This window comes from Prenolepis imparis, unplaced genomic scaffold (genome assembly GCF_030444845.1).
Source record: "Prenolepis imparis isolate NDT839.2.m4 unplaced genomic scaffold, iyPreImpa1.0 SCAF_10, whole genome shotgun sequence".
Taxonomy (NCBI): domain Eukaryota; kingdom Metazoa; phylum Arthropoda; class Insecta; order Hymenoptera; family Formicidae; genus Prenolepis; species Prenolepis imparis.
This window is the reverse complement of record NW_028141168.1, coordinates 1,164,106-1,185,077: the sequence shown is the minus strand read 5'-3', so window position 1 is coordinate 1,185,077 and position 20,972 is coordinate 1,164,106. Positions and strand designations below refer to the sequence as shown.

Genomic DNA, 20,972 nt, shown 5'->3' with positions numbered 1-20,972 from the left:
ATGGTTACGTAGAAAAAACAAGAGTTGATACAGTAAAGGCATACATATACTTGTATCATGCTGGTATAAGGTTATAGAAGTTTTGAGATTATATTAAAAAATAATATATATTTAAAAAGAAGAAATATCTATGTATGTTTAAAAACATTTTAAACCTGTTTAATAAATAGTTTCTGAAAAAAATGGCATTATTTGAGCAACCCTAGTAAATCTAAATCATATACAAAAATGAATGATATCCCTATAAAAACTTACTTTTAAAAAAAGGTATAAAAAGGCGCCTAGTATGGGCACGCCAGTAGTGAAAAATTACCCATTGTAAACCCATGTGTAAAATCGTATGAAAAATTACTCATTGCAAACCCATGTAGAATTGTAGTATAAAAAATTACCTATTGCAAACTTATGTAGAATCATATGAAAAATTATCCATTGCAAACCCATGTAGAATCGTAATACAAAAATAATATAAAAAAGTGATATAAAAAAAAATTGCGCGCCAAGTAAAAGTAGAAACTTTTGTACCAGTGGAAAATTTAAGTTGCAAACCTATAGAGTCGTATAATGAACCAGTGAAAAATTTAAGTTGCAAACCCATGTAGAATAGTATAAAAATTAAAAAATTATTAAAATTAATACAAATAAAAAAAAATAAAAAAATTTTAATTAAAAAAACTAGGCACTGCTAAATTTCAAAATTAACTTTAGCATATTGTTTAATTTAGTATTAATAATTTGCAACTTAAATTTTCCACTGGTACAAAAGTTTCTATTTTTACTTGGCGCGCAATTTTTTTTTATATCATTACTTTTGTATTACGATTCTACATGGGTTTGCAATGGATAATTTTTCATATGATTCTACATAAGTTTGCAATAGGTAATTTTTTATACTACAATTCTACATGGGTTTGCAATGAGTAATTTTTCATACGATTTTACACATGGGTTTACAATGGGTAATTTTTCACTACTGGCGTGCCCATACTAGGCGACATTTTTTACCTTTTTTTAAAGGTAAGTTTTTATAGGGATAACATATAACATGAAAGTTTTATATAAACATTACTTATACAAATTCCTACTTTGTAGTTAAACTTTTAACTATTATACAAAGTAGGAATTTGTATAATAATATTTTTAAATTCAAGCAATACGAATAAGAGGTATTTACGAAAGATCTTTCTTGAGTACAAAATAAGTTACTTAAATAAAACAAATATTATTATAAGAATATTCATACAATATCTGTTATAAAATATTGCATGTAGAAGATTGTAAATATGATGTCTTATTTGTCGTGTTTAAATTTAAAAATATTATGTATACTAAAACATTTAAATTAAAAAATAATATATGTAGATGACATACATCCTGAGTAATCAACGAGTTTTTTGACAGCTTCAAATTACTTCTTTCATTGTCTGAATTCACATCTTCTGGTGCTGACTGTAACAGATGTGAAGGTGCACTAGATGTTCTTTTTTTGACAATCATTTCATCCATTTCCTTCTTAGAATCTAAAAAATATCAGAAGCATTTTGGTATTTACAAATATTTTGATTATTTTATTCTAATACATAAATAAAACAAGTACTATAATGTAGTGTACATTAATTTAGTGAAAATATAGATTTAAAAATATAATAAAATTTTGATTTATTTTAATATTTAAGAAAAGAGAAACTGCTATTATATGACAGACATTTTGTAACAAAAAAAGAAAACATTATTTTTGCTAGAGATTATCATGCATACGTATATGAAATTTTTATACAGTTAATGCATCTTTATTAACATAAAAAAACAATAATATTATGTATACTTACTTGCTAATAACAAAACTGCTGCTGGAAATAAATTTTCACCCTGTGTCACTAGATATTTCATTATTTTTGTATGTGTATCTTGTTTGAAATTTTGGATACAAGAAGTTGGAACTATTTTTTTTGTCTTTTAGTGAACCTGATAAAAATTTCACATAAGCACAATTCATTTTGTGTTCAATAATAAGCAACGTGAAATTCTTGCTAAAATAAGACACGACAAATATGTATCTGTCCGCAGCGGTGTCCATATAACGGAGCACACAAAAAAACAAACGGACACATTTCGTCTGATCAATGGATATATTTTTTCGCGCTGGACGAAGTATACAAGTTTTTTTCTGAATTTTTGCTTGTTTTCCTTTTTTCTTTAAAAAGGCGACGTGAGTTATAGTGATATTATGGAGAGAATGATACATCAGTGACCAGTGATCTCTCATGTGGTGGTATAAAGGATGCATACCACGTAACGCACTTACGGTACGTCATGCACCTGTATGTATTGTCAATAAAGCATTCATGATGATGCCATTTGTCCGACGCGAGCAATATACAATTATAACGAACCGAGTATAGCTCCCAGCTTCGGCTAGCTTCGGATAGCAGACGAGAACAGAAGCTAGCCGAAGCTCGGAACTATACTCGGTTCGTTATAATTGTATGTTGCTTGCGTCGTGTTGCGTCGGGAAAAATGGCATCATGAATCATGATACGGAAAATCGAGCTCCTATTAGTTATATAATCGTGAACGCTTCCTAATAACTCATCCACGAGACGAACAGTAAGTAATGATTTATGTTTATATATTGCATGCTGTGTAATCTTTAAATATAGTTATATTATTTCATTTATATGCTTAAATATATTACAGATCAGTTATATAGATTTCTTAAAAAAATGGAGACTGAAAATGATGATGACTTATTGAAGAGCGATAATAAAATAAAAAAAGTAAAAAACAGATATAAAACAGGATTATTGAAAAATTATGAAACAGATTACAGGCACACCGTATGTCAAGCTACTAGTTGGGATTCTCTACGCAGTAAGCAAATTACTGTTGGTAAGACATGTTTATTTAATTTATTTGTTACTTTTAAATATAATCTTATTGTTTATTGTTAATTGAAGATTTTTTGTACATACATAGTGTTCTGAGACAGCTTATTTCAATAAAATTAAAAAGTACTTTACGTTATAGGACAAAACTAATTTTTTTTCTATAATTTAGAATACGTTTTACTTTTCCAAAATATTGAAAGACACTGATTATTTTTTATTGAATTTAAGTGACATGTATAAAATATTTATTGTAATAAATTTATTTTTAACAACAAAATTTTTGTGGTCTTTTAAGATATTTAAAATTGTATAAGTAATGCATTTAAATTTTGTACAGGGCATAGTACAAGTACTTATGTACTGCGACGTCTTTGCCTCTCTCGAGAACGCCGCTCTCGAGAAAGCGACGTGCAATGTAAATCGGGAGCGATATCTATCGAAACGTAGGTAGGTGATACGGTAACGAGATAGGTAGTCAACGGTAATGCGGTACTTTACAGTATAAACTCTATGTTAATAAATGGGCGCCAGGCGCGATTTCTCGCGCCACGGTAACGAGAATCTCTTAAGAAACTTGATATAACGGTCCGGCTGCGCCTAGCTCAGTGTATGGCAGAGGGGCGCGATTCTTTGGTAACGCTAGAGAGAGATTCTGGAGGAGAGGAGGGAAATTATTTGACACTCAATATTCAATAATTAATTAACAAATATATTTAACACATAACATTAGAAGGACATATACAATTGATACAGTAATAATCTCGAAATTACAGGAAACGATTACCTTACGGTGGGAATTCACGCTCGATGTAATCGGTACACGCGGTATATAAACGTATTCGAATCGAAACTAGCTCCGGTAGCGAACAATAGGTGCGAGAAGGTAAGCGCGGTATACAAAAACTCCGGAATGTGGTCGCAGCATTCCTCACGCGCGCGAGACTACAATCTTCACCATCGATATCTCGAAATGTCGGAATATTAAGGAACGGTAATTACGGTAATTACGGTATTAACGAGGCGTCCCCGATGGCGCACCACGAGGATATATAACGTTATTTGCCACGAAGGTCACTCGAACAGACGGGACGAGACGATATTTACGGAATCTTTACGAAATAAAACAAACGGTAATTTCGCGCTATATGTACGACTCTCGCCGAGTTCCTCGCAATAGATACGGTAACGGTAACTCGCAGAGAGCGACCACGCACAAATTCCGAGGTTATTTAACGCGATCTTATAATTCCATCAAAAACAACGATACGATACGATACGATACAATACAATATAATTCTCGAGTCTTAACTTATGACGACTGTCGGCGGCAACTTCCCTGAGAGAGACACTTTCGCGGTACCCGGTATGAGCCAGTATCGCGGTAACAATTTTCTGGAGCAACTATGCTCCGCTAAACGGAAACGGTAATTCAGTATAAAGCTGTCGATTTTACTCGACAGACTTTAACCCACGGCACGGTAATACACGACACTAGCTGGACCGGGAACAATTTCTACTCACGAACTACCCGAGTGGCGGCTTACAATAGGTTCGCAAGGCTGATCGATTGTCGTCCTGGAGTCCCTCTCACTTGTTCCGTACGCCAGACAGAAGTGACTCTCCGAGAGAGAGTCCTTAGGTCCCTCGAGCTCCGCGCCGATTTCCCGCGCATCCTATCGATATTCGGTCGCCGTGGGGCTGCCGGGATCCGCCCATCGATCCCTCGGCGCCCTCGTCCTTGTACCCGTGATTTTCGGAGACTCGCTTCCCGCTCTTTCCGGTATCGTGGCGGTATCACCTCATAATTCTTGATTTCCGGGGTTTGAATTGGCAGGCTGGCCGGGCCGTCATCCAATCCTTCCCGCAGGTGTTTATGGGCTGATATAGGGCCCTCTCCTCACTCTGCAGCATGAGGGGGCCTCTCGGTATCCTTTAGCGCTTCCATCAGATCTCTAGAACAGTTTATAGTTTAGATAATATCTCGGGATGGCGGTAGCGACGGGAACTCGATACATGACCTTTGGCACGGTATCCATTTACGGTAGTTTCCTCCTTGGATCTCCGGAATCTTGCTGCACATTTCGTTGAGGAATCCTCCACTCAGTTAGTCGTGTCACGGTTATTTCAACTCACATTCGCTCAATACGGTAACGCAGGAAATATTATACAAACAAAAATAACAATAAAATATAATCTTTTCGCTTTAAGGTCGCTATCTCTCAGGGTGTGAGAAGCAACCCCAGGACGGCTCTCCCCTTCCCTCCCCGGTCGAGCTATTGCCCTTGTGACGGCGCTCAAAAGGCGTCACGTCACAACTCCCCCTTCCTAGAGGAGAACCGGGGTTCGGAGCTTCGGTAGCCGATATCCGCCACTCCGGCAGCACTTCCAGAGTATCACTTTCCGGACCTCGCAACTCATCTATGCGTTTCCTCTCTAGTTCTATTGATCCGACAGTATGTAGCGCGAATTCCCTTCTATTATCCCCCCCCCCTCATTCGCCGTTCGGTATCGGCGTGGGCCGCTCAGCGATCGGGTGCGCCCTCTCGCGCACTCGCGACCGCGAAAAGGAAAGTTCGGAGTTTTAAGAGGGTAGGTGAGAAAACAGGCGAGAGTATGTTGGTTACGATGGTTTATTGTCCGGTATAACAGAAATAGCAAGGTAGGAGGGACCGAGACAAAAAAAAACTGATTATGGCGGTACCTAAAATTTTTGAAGGAATCCCCAAAAGAAAAAATATATATACCGGGAAAAAAAACAAAAAGAGAACAAAAAAAACAAAAAAAAAACAAAAAGAAACAAAACTACTATGATAGCGGTACCTAAGAAAAAGGAAAAAGAAACAAGAGCTGAACAAAAAAAACAAAATAAAATTTTGGATAAGCGGTACCAAAAAAAACTTTTGTCTGAGCGGTACCTAAAGAAAAGTCGGGGCGAAAAACAACAAAAAGAAGAAATCCCGAGACGGTGTTACTGTGGCCGTCTCTCCCGCGAGTGGTCCCGGTCGACGTCCCTCTGCCAGGGCCATCCGTCCCGGAGTGGATCATCGTCCCGCTCGGCTGGCACCGGGGAACGGGGTGCTCGGGGACCTCTCCCAGCGGTATATGGGGCCGTGTTTTGGTAGGTGGTACCGCAGCGCCCACAACCGCGGAGGGTCACCCCCCGCCGCCCGCACCCGTAACAAAAGTCCCCCAGGCGTGGGAGGGGACACCCCGCGTATGGGTGTTGGTCGGACCCGCAATTCCAACACCCGCCGGGATATCGTCCTCTCCTCGCTGGACTCCTGGGGGAGCGCTCCCGGACTCGGCGGTGAGGCCCGGGTCCCGTCCCATTCCGGCTTGGCGTGCTCCGTTCCGGAGAGCGAGGCGTTTGCCTGGCCCCCTGGATGGGGTCAGGGGTTGCGGTCTGGGTAGCCCTGTTAATAACCTCCGCTGGTGAGGTCTGAACGAGGACGTCCCGGGTGTGCGGGTATTCCCGCACTACCGCTCCCTCGGTGGTCCATCGGGCGGCCCGGACTTCTCCGGCTACTTCCTCGAGATCCATCCAAAATCCTTCATCATTAAAATGAATGAATTCCCATACCGGACGGTGTCGGGACCAGAAGTCTCTCCAAAGCTTCCTAATCGCCCGGTGGTCCATAAGCGTGCGCGGCATCTACACGTCGAGGTCAGGAGGTGTGTAGGGTTTTATATCCTGCACGTGGGTTTTTCCTGCGGGTGATCCGTCCAGTTGCGCCAATTCGTAAACCACTGGAGAGATCACTCGCGCTATCTTAAAAGGTCCCTGGAACTTGTGTGCCAATTTTGCGGCTACATTCTGAGCAGCGGACGATAATATGTGTTGACGCTTTAATATCAGATCGCCTACCCGAAACGTTCGATTGCGCCGACGCAAATTATAGTGGGAGGCCTGTTTCTCGTAAGCTTTATTTAAATTTTCGGTAACCCATTCGCGTAATGATTGTAGCTGTTTCATACGCGTCGCCCAATTCGCGGTATCTCCTGTCTCAATTTCGGTAACTTCTTGACTACGTCGATGTAGTGAATATATCGACTCCAATTCTCGACCGAGATTTAAGAATGCGGGAGACGCTCCCAGAGATGAGTGTAAGGCGGTATTATAGGCGAAGCGGAACTCGGAAAGGTGTTCGTCCCATTCGCGGTGATCCTTCTCGATAAAGGCAATAATCATCGTTTTCAGTATTCGATTCACGCGCTCGACGGGGTTGGCTTGAGGATGGTATGGAGGCACGGTAGTGTGTGTGATATTATGATCTTCGGTAAATGTCTTAATCACTTTATTTATGAATTCGGTACCGTTGTCGGTTAAGAGGAACCTCGGAGCGCCCCATCGAGAGATCACCAAGTCACCTAGGGCTTCGCTAATTTTATTGCCGGTGGCGGCTCTTAAGGCCCTACATTCTATCCATTTCGTGAACAGATCCTGCACCACTAAAATATACTGGAATCCAGCTTTACTGCGCGGTAGCGGGCCTATTATATCGGTAGCTATAGCGGTCCACGGTCCGTCTGCGATCCGACGTCCCATAAGGCCTGCGGGGCTCGCTTGCTCGACCTTGGTTCGCTGACAGAGATCGCATCTTTTAAGGTATTCGGTAACATCGCGGAATAAGTTCGGCCAGAAGTACGTAACGGCGACGCGTTGATACGTTTTTTCTGTGCCTAGATGGCCTGCCTGTGGCATGTCGTGAGATTCTCTTAAAACTTCTGTATGGTATTCCTTCGGTATCACTAGCTTCCATCGATCTAGGTCTTCTACTATCTCGGAAATTACGCGTTTGGGTCTTAAAAAGTATAATCGCCCGTCGATAACCTTCCATTGCGTGAATTTATTTGGATTTGATACGACGTCTTTATATCTCTTACGGTACCATTCATCGTTAGTGTTTGTTAAGTCTACGGTCTCTAGGGCGGCGATTATTGGAATTGGGGTTATCGCGGCGGTCAGTGTTTCGTCGGTATCGTCTGTTTCAAACATTCGGGAAAGAGCGTCCGGTACGTGGTGTAGAGCACCCTTACGGTGGATGATCTCGTAATCATATTCCAATAATTCTAGTGCCCACCTCGCGAGTCTGCCCGTCGGATTTTTTAGGTTATGTAGCCAGCGTAAGCTACTATGGTCGGTAATCACTGTAAATCGGTATCCTTCGAGATATGGCCTAAATTTCTGTATAGCCCAAACGACAGCTAAACATTCTTGTTCGGTAACGGAATATCTCTTTTCGGGATCTGATAGTGCACGACTCGCAAACGCTATTACTCTTTCTTCGTTGTCGATAGTTTGAGTTAATACTGCGCCTAACCCTACGGAACTGGCATCGGTCTGTAACACGAACGGTATCTCAAAATTCGGGCATGCCAGCGTCGGTGCGGTAACCAACTGCTCTCTTATCTGCTCAAAGGCGCGAACCTGATCATCCCCCCACTCCCAGCGCTTGCCTTTTTTCAAAAGCCGGGTTAAAGGCTCGCTTAGGGTCGCGAACTGTTGGATAAATCGACGGTACCAAGAGGACATTCCTAAAAATCGACGCAATTGTTTAATATTTCGCGGAGCGGGATATTCCAGGATCGGTCGCGTCTTTTCGGGATCTACCGTTAGCCCTTCTTGTTGCACTATAAATCCCAAGTATCGCACTTGAGAACGACAAAATTCGCACTTATCCCGGTTTACGGTAAGGCCGGCGGTAACAATTTTATCAAGAACTTTTCCTAACCAACTCATGTGTTCTTCGAAAGTTGGCGTGACTATAACAATGTCGTCTAAATACGCGAACGCGTGTGGTTCCATTTCTGGGCCTATCAGGCGATCTAACAGTCTTTGGAAGGTTGCCGGTGCCCCGGTGAGACCGTACGGCATTCGCGTAAAATGGTATAATCCTTTTCCGGGAACACTAAATGCGGTAATCTCACGGCTATCCTTAGCTAACGGTATCTGAAAGTAGGCTTGACTTAAGTCAATTGTCGAAATATAGCGGGCGGAACGTAGTTTATCAAGAATCCCGTTCATATTCGGTAGCGGATATGCGTCTTTTTTCGATACGCCATTAACTTTTCGGAAATCTAAGCAGAAACGGTATTTGCCATTGGGCTTCTTCACCATGACAATTGGATTCGACCATTCACTAAATGATGGTTCTATTATCCCCGCCGCTAGCATCTTATCCGTTTCGGCTCGTATGGCTTCTTGCACTTTCGGTGATACTAGGTAGCAGCGCTGTCGTATTGGCGGATTCAAACCTACGTCTATTTTATGTTCGGTTAATGCGGTAACGCCTGGGTTTTCTGAGGGTTCCGGTAACGTTCGTAAAAAAATTTCTAATTCCTTCTCCTGTTCGGGGGTTAATTCCGATAATCCGTAGCACGAGGTTCCGCGTGGGGTTTCTTCGGTAGCGAGACGGTAGCGAAGATGTGGCGTTTCTGCGAAGTACCATTCGCCCGTAGCAAAATCTACTCCTATGCCGAATTTCATTAGAAAATCAATTCCGAGGATGCACGGTACGGCTAAGTTCGGTAATAAGGCTACGGTAACTTCATGACATCGGTCTTTTAATTCTATGGGTATTCGAGCTTCCTCGCTAATATCCGCGAGTTGACCATTCGCGGTGCGGATTTGCATGCCCCTGTTTCTATGAGTGAGGATACCTAATGCGCGGATAATCTTGATCCCTTCGCGACCTAGCAGCGTTCGGTTCGACCCCGAGTCCACGAGAGCCGCGAGAGGATATCCGCGTATTTTAATGGAAAAGTATCGTAAAGACGGTAAGGTATCTGACTCTAAGGTGACATATGACTGTAGTAACGTATCCTCCTCCCCGGTATGTGTCACGGTTGTGCGGGCCTCGTCTTCATGGCTCGGAGTCGTAGGGACCCTTTCTACTGGCTCCGGCTGGCGTTTCCCGCACACGTGGGACAAGTTTGTACGGTAACATCACGCTTACCGCAGCGGTAACAATATTTTCTGCGCGGTTCGGTGCACCCGCGCGCGCGATGTCCGGTTTTATCGCAGTTCCAACATTTTATGGAGTGCATGGTAGTCACGGTAGGATTCACGGTATCACGGGATGTCGTATCGGAAGCGGTAGCCGTAGCGGTAACTGTCGCGGTCTCGTTCTTTTCGGTATGCGCGTTCGCGTTTTTGGCGGGCTTTTTCTTTTCCTTTCTAGTAGCGGTAGCGGTAGCAACGGTAGCGGGGTTCTTCACTTTGCCTTTCGGCGCATGGTACGCCAAATCCGGGAAAATGGATTGTTCCGGCGGTAGCGGGGGTCGGTAATTTTTTTCGGCAAGAAAGGATCTCTCGACTCTCGTGGCGAGATACTCTAAGGTAGCAAAGTCGACGAACTCTTGACGTCGGATGCTTATCTGCAATCGCGGTAGCATATTCCGATGCGCGAAATTTAACTGTTCCGCCATCGGCCAGCGGGGTATCATGCGATTGAGCAACGCGCGAAGGCATGTAAGGTAATCGGCTGCCGATTCGTGCTCCCCCTGCGTTCGTCTAAAAATTTCGTCGCGGAGTGCGTACTGATAGTCGGGGTCCCCGAATCGTCCCCTCCATGCCGCCTCAAAGTCACCCCAGTTCCGCCAGTTTTCGCTTTCTAACCGGACCCAATACAAGGCCATATCCGATAGGAATAACGGTAAACACTTGAAAAGATCGGCATCTGATATCGGTACTATCGCTCGGGCTTCCTTAATTCTTAGCAAGAAAGCTTCCGCGTCGCTGCCCCGTTTCCCCGAAAAGTGCAAGTTCCATTTTCTCATTAGGTTGTAGGCTTCCGCGGTAGAGGCGCGCGAAGGGCGAGGGTCTGGTGGCCGGTACGGAGGATAGTGTAGCGTAGGTCCCGGGTGACTGGCTCGTTCCACGCGGGGTTCGTCTAATTTTACCTCCCCATATGAGAAAAACATAGGGGACCTTGGATCCGCCGAGGTATCTCCCTCCAAGAGGGTGGTTTGACTCGGGGTGGCGCCCTCATCGGTCGACATCGTGCCCGCGGTGTTGATAGAATTACCGTGGGTCTCTTCCTCGTGTCGTAGGAGCCGCGCGCGTAAAACCGGCAAGATTCCTTGGGTGCTTAATCCCCGATCCTCCAAATGTTGTCTTGCCTGTTCTACAGTTAGACTGTGTATCCACTGGTGGATGTCGGTATCTTTTCTCATTTGGAACGGTAGAGCCGACCGGGAGAACAAAAATTCGTTCGGTATCAAGTCACGGCAAGGTATTCCGAATCTCCACCAATCTCTGCCAAGAGTAGTTCAATAACCCGTTAATAACTTTCTTCGGCGGTACAAGCGGTATCTCGACGAACACGGGCGAATTCGGTAACGGTATCAAGAAAAAAAAATTCGAATTCGGTAGCGGTATCAAAATATTGAGAGAAGAAAAAAAAACGGTTATGTGGTGTCGACAAGTTAAAGTTAGAAAGGCAAAGAGGACACCAAAAAAAAATAATAACACGACCCAATGACTTACGAAATTACAAACCCGAAATATAAGAGGTCAAACAAACCCGAGATCAAAACAAAATTCGAAACAATGTGAACTTGAGCTAACCGACCGGCACGTTAACCAAAATGTTGAGCAACCTTGATGTTAACTCGAAAACAATGGTTGCCGGTAGTTTGAGAGGGTAATAGAAAGACACGGAAAAAAACGCGATCGATAATACAATAGTGGCTGTGAACTTGAAAAAGAAAAGAACGAAAACTTTCAATATAATCGGTATTAGTCGTAACAAAAAGGAAAGTCAAGCGTCTATTGATGGAACAGCAAACAGAAACGATAAACGACCAAACGGTATCGGTAGAGCGAAAGAGCGCAAAAAAAAATGATAATATATAAGACTACAATAGGTATAATAATATATAAATAATAGCGGTCATTCGAATAGCTGGTCTAAAGGTAGCGTTTCGGCGGTATTAAAGATTTATCTACGTTTCTATATCGCGCCGAGGTCGGCAGCGTGCGCGAAAGAGAAAGAAAAAAAAGAAAAAGAACACACCGCGTAGCGATCCGGCAAGCGTCAACACAACGCACGGCGAACCAAATTTTTGTGGCACACAAATTCCAAGGTTACCCGATAAATTTTCAAACCACAAAGTTTTTTGAAATTGGACAGATACTTTACTTACTGATACAGTATCTCAACTCTAACCTTTTACCGGACTCACAGAACACCAAAAAATTTTCACTGTAATTGAAGGATTAATATACGACACAAAGACACAATGATTATACGTAGTCACTAGATGGACAAAAAAAAAATTGACAATCGGACAACACTCCCTCTCCAGATCTATCTTTCGCTACAATATAATTGATTATTCAAAAAAAAAAATTTTCTACTTCGGTAAAGTCTCCAACGGCGTGGGCCCCACGTTGGGCGCCAAAATTTGCGACGTCTTTGCCTCTCTCGAGAACGCCGCTCTCGAGAAAGCGACGTGCAATGTAAATCGGGAGCGATATCTATCGAAACGTAGGTAGGTGATACGGTAACGAGATAGGTAGTCAACGGTAATGCGGTACTTTACAGTATAAACTCTATGTTAATAAATGGGCGCCAGGCGCGATTTCTCGCGCCACGGTAACGAGAATCTCTTAAGAAACTTGATATAACGGTCCGGCTGCGCCTAGCTCAGTGTATGGCAGAGGGGCGCGATTCTTTGGTAACGCTAGAGAGAGATTCTGGAGGAGAGGAGGGAAATTATTTGACACTCAATATTCAATAATTAATTAACAAATATATTTAACACATAACATTAGAAGGACATATACAATTGATACAGTAATAATCTCGAAATTACAGGAAACGATTACCTTACGGTGGGAATTCACGCTCGATGTAATCGGTACACGCGGTATATAAACGTATTCGAATCGAAACTAGCTCCGGTAGCGAACAATAGGTGCGAGAAGGTAAGCGCGGTATACAAAAACTCCGGAATGTGGTCGCAGCATTCCTCACGCGCGCGAGACTACAATCTTCACCATCGATATCTCGAAATGTCGGAATATTAAGGAACGGTAATTACGGTAATTACGGTATTAACGAGGCGTCCCCGATGGCGCACCACGAGGATATATAACGTTATTTGCCACGAAGGTCACTCGAACAGACGGGACGAGACGATATTTACGGAATCTTTACGAAATAAAACAAACGGTAATTTCGCGCTATATGTACGACTCTCGCCGAGTTCCTCGCAATAGATACGGTAACGGTAACTCGCAGAGAGCGACCACGCACAAATTCCGAGGTTATTTAACGCGATCTTATAATTCCATCAAAAACAACGATACGATACGATACGATACAATACAATATAATTCTCGAGTCTTAACTTATGACGACTGTCGGCGGCAACTTCCCTGAGAGAGACACTTTCGCGGTACCCGGTATGAGCCAGTATCGCGGTAACAATTTTCTGGAGCAACTATGCTCCGCTAAACGGAAACGGTAATTCAGTATAAAGCTGTCGATTTTACTCGACAGACTTTAACCCACGGCACGGTAATACACGACACTAGCTGGACCGGGAACAATTTCTACTCACGAACTACCCGAGTGGCGGCTTACAATAGGTTCGCAAGGCTGATCGATTGTCGTCCTGGAGTCCCTCTCACTTGTTCCGTACGCCAGACAGAAGTGACTCTCCGAGAGAGAGTCCTTAGGTCCCTCGAGCTCCGCGCCGATTTCCCGCGCATCCTATCGATATTCGGTCGCCGTGGGGCTGCCGGGATCCGCCCATCGATCCCTCGGCGCCCTCGTCCTTGTACCCGTGATTTTCGGAGACTCGCTTCCCGCTCTTTCCGGTATCGTGGCGGTATCACCTCATAATTCTTGATTTCCGGGGTTTGAATTGGCAGGCTGGCCGGGCCGTCATCCAATCCTTCCCGCAGGTGTTTATGGGCTGATATAGGGCCCTCTCCTCACTCTGCAGCATGAGGGGGCCTCTCGGTATCCTTTAGCGCTTCCATCAGATCTCTAGAACAGCTTATAGTTTAGATAATATCTCGGGATGGCGGTAGCGACGGGAACTCGATACATGACCTTTGGCACGGTATCCATTTACGGTAGTTTCCTCCTTGGATCTCCGGAATCTTGCTGCACATTTCGTTGAGGAATCCTCCACTCAGTTAGTCGTGTCACGGTTATTTCAACTCACATTCGCTCAATACGGTAACGCAGGAAATATTATACAAACAAAAATAACAATAAAATATAATCTTTTCGCTTTAAGGTCGCTATCTCTCAGGGTGTGAGAAGCAACCCCAGGACGGCTCTCCCCTTCCCTCCCCGGTCGAGCTATTGCCCTTGTGACGGCGCTCAAAAGGCGTCACGTCACAGTACCTATGAATATTGAAGAGGATGGAGACAATCCATTAATAAGCAGCAATACAGACGATTCACATGATTTTCAGATGGAAGATTATGACTGGCATCATAGCAATAATGAAGATAAAGGTAACTTAAAAATTTCAATGGAATCTCAGATTATTAAACATGCATATAAAAACGATAAAAAATAAAAAAATTATAAAAATAAAAAAATTATAAAAATAAAAAAATTATAAAAATAAAAATAAAAAATAAAAATAAAAATAAAAATAAAAAAATTAATAAAAATTATAAAAATAATTTTTTCAGAACATTCAAACTGTGATGACTTCAATGGAACCGATGACAAAATTTTAAACAATAGTGTACATGATAGTAGTGAAGATGAAAATAGCATTGCTTCTGATTATTATCACACAGGTGATTATTATTCCTATGATAGCGAAAATGATGATCTTGATAATACGAATTTTGATGATACTGTAATGTTTGAAGAGACTCAAATCACAGTACGAGATGTAATGACAATGATCATGGCTTTCTGTATTCGATTTAAAGTATCAGATATAGCAAGATCTGAATTAGTTAATATGATAAAATTACTTGCAGGACCTAAATTCAAAGATCTAAGTATATCTAAGTGCATACTAAGCAAAGCTTTTGATCCTCCAGATGATAAAATAATTTATTACTACTTCTGTGATAATTGTAATAAAAAGATTGTATATTCTACGTCAAAAAAAAATTTTATAAAAAAAACAGCAATTTGTGAATTGTGTACAAACAATATCAATATATCTCTAAAATCGAAAAATTATTTTATGTCAATAGACTTAATGTATCAATTAAAAATGTTATTTTCATATTCAGAAACTAAAAATGATATTTTTAATTATATTAATAAAGGAAACAATTTTTCTGAAAACGAGAATATAATAGAAGATGTATATGACAGTAAATTATACAAAAAAATCAATAGTGAAAACATTCATTACTTAACGTATAATTTCAACACTGATGGTGCACCTTTGACTAAAAGCGGAAAGCAAGGATTTGAGCCTCTTCAAATAGTTTTAAATTTTTTGTCACCAAAGATTAGATATAAATATGTACTACTAGCAGGACTTTTAATGTATATAAAAGAACCAAACAGTGATTTAGTTAATTTATACTTTTTAAAGTTTATTGAACAAGTAGATATTTTATACAAGCAAGGAATTGAAGTCACTGATTTAGAGAACAAAAAGCTTAATCTTAAATTTTGCCCCTTAACGTGTTGTGTGGATTCTAAATGTCGACCGGTTTTGCAGAATCGATTACAATTTAATGCTTATTATGGGTGTAGCTGGTGCTATCATAGATTAGAGTATTGCAAAGATGTTAGAGGAATAAGGTATCCTATCGAAGAAAATGATTCAGAATTAAGAAGTCACGAAAATTATTTAACAGATATACATGTTGTAACTACTTCAGGAAAATATCATGAAAGAGGAGTAAAAAACGATATCAGTTTATCGCAAATTCCAAACATCGATATGGTTTGGTCATTTGCTTATGACTATATGCATGGTACGCTTTTAGGTGTTGATCAACAAATATATAAATCGTGGACTTCGTCGAAAATAAATTCTATATTTAAATTAAGTAATAATGAATTAAAAATAATAGAAAACCGTTTAAAGTCCATAAAACCCACGCAAGATATTCATAGACGTCCACGACCTTTAAAAGATCGAGAAAAATGGAAGGCTTCCGAAATAAAATTTTGGATGCTGTGTTATAGTTTACCGTGTCTAGTAGGTATCCTCAATGATAAAGCTTTAGTACATTACTCATTACTGATAAAAAGCATGCATACCTTATTAAAAAAAAAATCAGTGAAAAAGATTTATTAGAATGTGAACGTGATTTATTAAAATTTGTAGCATATTATCAAATGTATTTTGGAAAGAATTCAATGACATTTAACATTCATAGTTTATTACATGTTGTTAAATCTGTAAAAAAAAATGGCAATCTTTGGGCAAGTTCTATGTTCTCTTTCGAGAGCAATATTTATCAATTAAAATTATTAATCAATGGTCCAAATGGCATGGACCAACAAGTAGCAAACAAATTTCTACAGACAATACATTTCAGAACTGACAATGTTCAGTATTCGTCACCTGAATTAAAAAATTATTGTTCAAACTTATTCAATTATAAAAATTTGTGTACATTATATACTTATGGGGAAGATGACGTTACTTTTATTGGGAAACATTATTTTAAACAGTATGGTACAGGATTCTGTAAAATATATAAGAAATGTATATATAAAGGTAAAGTTTTTCACAGTATAAAATACAAAAAAGCAAACTGCACTGTTGATACAATGATTCAATTAAAGTCAGGTCAATTTGGACAAATAGTGGACATAATAAGCTTTAATAATAAATGTTATTTCAGAATTTCAAAAATCTTAACTTTTGACTGTAAACCTTTTAATGTATTACACATTGAAAAAATAAGGTGTGAAGATTTTGACGATATTACAGAAGTTTCTGTAACTGCTGTAAGTAGAAAAGTTGTGCTTGTAAATGTTTGCAATGCCCGATATTTATGTGTATTACCTAATGATTTTGAGGCGCAATAAAAATGTAAAATATATCTGCAAATAAATGGAACTTTTTGTTTTAATGTATCTTTTACTTAATATTATTTATTATTCACTTTTATTACCCCATTGGAATAGAATAGATTAAGCGTAAATATGATTGAAACCGATAGTGGCGGATTCAGATCAATCCAGAAATATCGCATTAGATCAGAGTTCGAAAAATTGCATTAAAATGTCACAATTGATGCGAATTCAAAACAATTCACATCGTCACTTTATTGACCCAATTAAAATGGATTGAACCTAAATACGATTGAAACCGATAGCGGCGGATTCAGATCAATCCAGAAATATCGCATTAGATCGGAGTTTCAAATTGTATTAAAATTTCACAATTGATACGGATTCAAAACGATTCACATGGTCACTTTATTGACCCGATTAAAATGGATTGGACCTAAATACGATTAAAACTGATAGCGGCGGATTCAGATAAATCTAAAAATACCGAATTAAAAACGATTCCGATTGACTTGATATTAAAATCGATTCACTTCTAATCGGGCATCCGATTGACCGGATTGAAAACACATTTATTCCGATTCAGTTTCACCAAATTTAATGTGGAACTAATCGGATTCAATAGATCATTTTTAGCAGGGATAACTTTAAAACATCTTTCTTTTTATTTAAATCAATATGAAATCATTTGGGAAACGCGTTTTTAATGTTGTCAACGTTTGGGAAGCAATAGTTCATGAGGAGAATACTCTCGAGGCTTAAGGTTTAAATCATCTATTGTGGACCAAGTCTTAGAAGCTAAGCTCAAGAAAGACTAGAAATTTTTTATTTGATAGCCAATTGCTATGTCCGACAAACTCGTCGTATGTACGGCAAATGTAATATATTTATTATATATAATATAATAATAATGATTATTATTTAAGTGTGTACAATATAGAAAATTTCTTGAGTCTATTTTTTAGCCAATCAATGCACTTAAACAGATTGTCGTACGACAAATTTAATATCACCCTAAAGGCCATTGCACGTACAAAAATTTTAGTCGTAATCGTAAGGCCGTAAACAAATCGTTTAATCACAGTCAAGCATTCTTATTACGTTATGATAATTCTTCTCTATGATTGAACGATTTGCTTATGGCTTTACGATTACGACTAAAATTTTTGTACGTGCAATGGCCTTTAGGGCCATTACATACTTGACGCGATGAGCGATGAGCGATATCCAATAAGAGCTCTATTTTTCGTCACAATGTGATGAAAATAAATATTAAATAATAATAATTATTATTATTATATTATATACCGGGTGTTCAAAATAAAACGTTACAAATTTTTATGTCCAAAAATATTATTTCTAGAAAAAAATATTTCAAATAAAAATTGCAGTATTTCAAGGGCGATAAGTTGATGTTATAGAAATGTTTGTAGGAGACGGTTTCAAGGTTATTTTAAGGTCAACTTGATTTTTTTAAATGGAATTACCTTAAATATTTTATGTAAATAAATTCCTTGTAACATTCTGCATAAAAAATTATAAGGGTAAGATAGTAAAAAATCGAAGCTCTTATTGGATATCGCTCATCGCTCATCGCGTCAAGTATGTAATGGCCCTAAGGGTGATATTAAATTTGTCGTACGACAATCTGTTTAAGCGCATTGATTAACTAAAAAATAGAGACTCAAGAAATTTTCTATATTATACACAGTTAAATAATAATTATTATTATTATATTATATATAATAAATATATTACATTTGCCGTACATACGACGAGTTTGTCGGACATAGCGATTGGCTATCAAATAAAAAATTTCTATAGTCTTTCTTGAGCTTATAGCTTCTAACAAAAGACTTGGTCCACAATAGATGATTTAAACCTTAAGCCTTGAGAGTATTTTCCTCATAAACTATTATTTCCCAAACGTTGACAACATTAAAAACGCGTTTCCCAAATGATTTCATATTGCTTTAAATAAAAAAAAGATGTTTTAAAGTTATATCTGCTAACTATTCATTCTTAATTAATTTTCTGTAATTATAAATAAACTATTAGTCTTAAAACTATGAAAATATATTCCTAAATTTGTCCAAATGATTCTCAAATGATTACAATAAGAAAAAATAAGAAATAATAAAGAAAAATAAGAAATATAAAATTTGTCTAATTGATGTCTAATAAATGTACTTTAAACTTGATTTTCAGATAAAATAATTATTTCCCAAAGGCTAAGAACATTACAAACGTGTTTCCCAAATAATTTCACGTCAATTACAATAAAAAAAATATTTTTTAAATTTATGTCTGCTAACTATACGCTCAATTTATTTTAATTAATTATAAATAAACTACTATTTCCTAAACTATGAGAATCTATTCCTAAATTTGCCCAAATGATTCCCAAGCGATTGGTATAATAGAAAATAAGAAATCTCTAATTCGTCTGCTAATTATATGGAGGTACTTTACTGAAAGCGTACTGGCCGCGCATGCGCGAAAAACCCGGCCCATATCGCCACACTGACGGCCACCGCGGTTCGGATTATTTCCGGTCATTCGGTGCTTTAATCTGTGTCGCCTGTGTTCGGAAAGCACCCTCTGTTACCGATGCCGGTAACCGTTGCTTCATCGATTTCGTCATCATCAGAGAGCTCCGGGAACTTAGCCGGTCAACTTCGACTTTTTTAATTTTTTTTTTTTAAATCGTTTGTTGGTCGTTTGTTGGTGATTGTTGGCCTAATTACAACGTTTGTTGGTTTCTAATTTTTTTTTTAATTAAAAAAGAAAAATTAGCGTTAAGTTAGCCGGAAAAATCTCATTTTTAATAAAAAAAAAACGGTCTAATCGATGCGTAATCGTCTGCTGATGATTGTTGGTCTAATTTTAGCGTTTGTTGGTTCATATTTTCTTCTTAAATTGAAAAAAAAACAAAAATTAGCGTGAACTTAGCCGGAAAAATCTCATTTTTAATTAAAAAACGGTCTAATCGATGCGTAATCGTTTGCTGATGATTGTTGGTCTAATTGTAGCGTTTGTTGGTTTATTATTAGTCTTAAAAACGAAAAATTATCTCACATTGAAACTGCATCTGCAGTAATCGAATATTAACTGCTGTTTTTACATTTTAAGATTTAGATAAGATTTTTTTAAAATTTGATTGAACATCATTATTACTCATTTTTTATAACGGTGCTTTTCAAAAAAATAAATTTTTTATAAAGAAATAGTAAATATAGATAAATAATATATAAAGATGTGGAAAAATTTCAAAAATAGTTTAAGTTTTTAAATATGTTCGAAATTGCAATAATATATCCGCTTTAATTTATTTCGGCTGTTGTGATAATATTTCGCGGTCGAATAAATAGCAGAAAAAAGTTCACCTAGCTAGGAATAACTATGTCATAAATCATCGAGGCAATTAAAGCGTCAATAATAAATAACAAATCCTCAACGGTTACCGCACTGAGTTACAACTACCAACGTCGCGAAACACATGCGCAAAACGATCACGTGATTTCCGAGGGCCAATCGATGGAACAATCGATTGCCTCGCGCATGTCAGGCCCGTGCTTACTCAGCGCGGATTGCGCGGCAGCCAATGGCGCCAGACGCCCTTGCGTCACCTCAACAACTTTAAATTTGTTGAAGATTGATTGGCGCGTGGTGACGTGACGGGCTCCCGCACCGAGACAATAAAGGGAGCGCCGACAAAATTCTAAGGGCCTTATCGCAGCATATCGCAGTCAAACCGCATATCGCATCTCCGCTAATTATTGAAAAACCGCAAATTCGTTGACGACCTCCGCTTATCATTATTACGTTTTCTCTTTGATTTATCGCTCTGAAAAGTATTCAAATTTTGTATTAATATTGTGCGTGTTCACTTTTGTTAATTAGTGTATGTCAATTAATTAAAAGTCTTTATATACAAAAAAAACGGTGACTTATCTATCCAGCGCATCCTATCTTCACGACGCGCGTTCTCGAACATATTTTTGGTCCTTCGAGCCGGATCGCGTCGTCGCGCCGGCACCCGCAAGTTCGTGAGCGTGACTTTTCGAGTGGAGTGAAGTGAGTGTCCGCCAAAGCCGAGTGCAAGCAACA

The 20,972-nt window shown here is 39.2% G+C and overlaps 1 pseudogene; it reads left to right on the top strand.

The window, feature by feature from the left end:
- The first annotated feature begins 15,063 nt into the window (after positions 1–15,063).
- LOC145942165 (uncharacterized) lies at positions 15,064–17,844 on the top strand (annotated as a pseudogene).
- Positions 17,845–20,972: the final 3,128 nt, after the last annotated feature.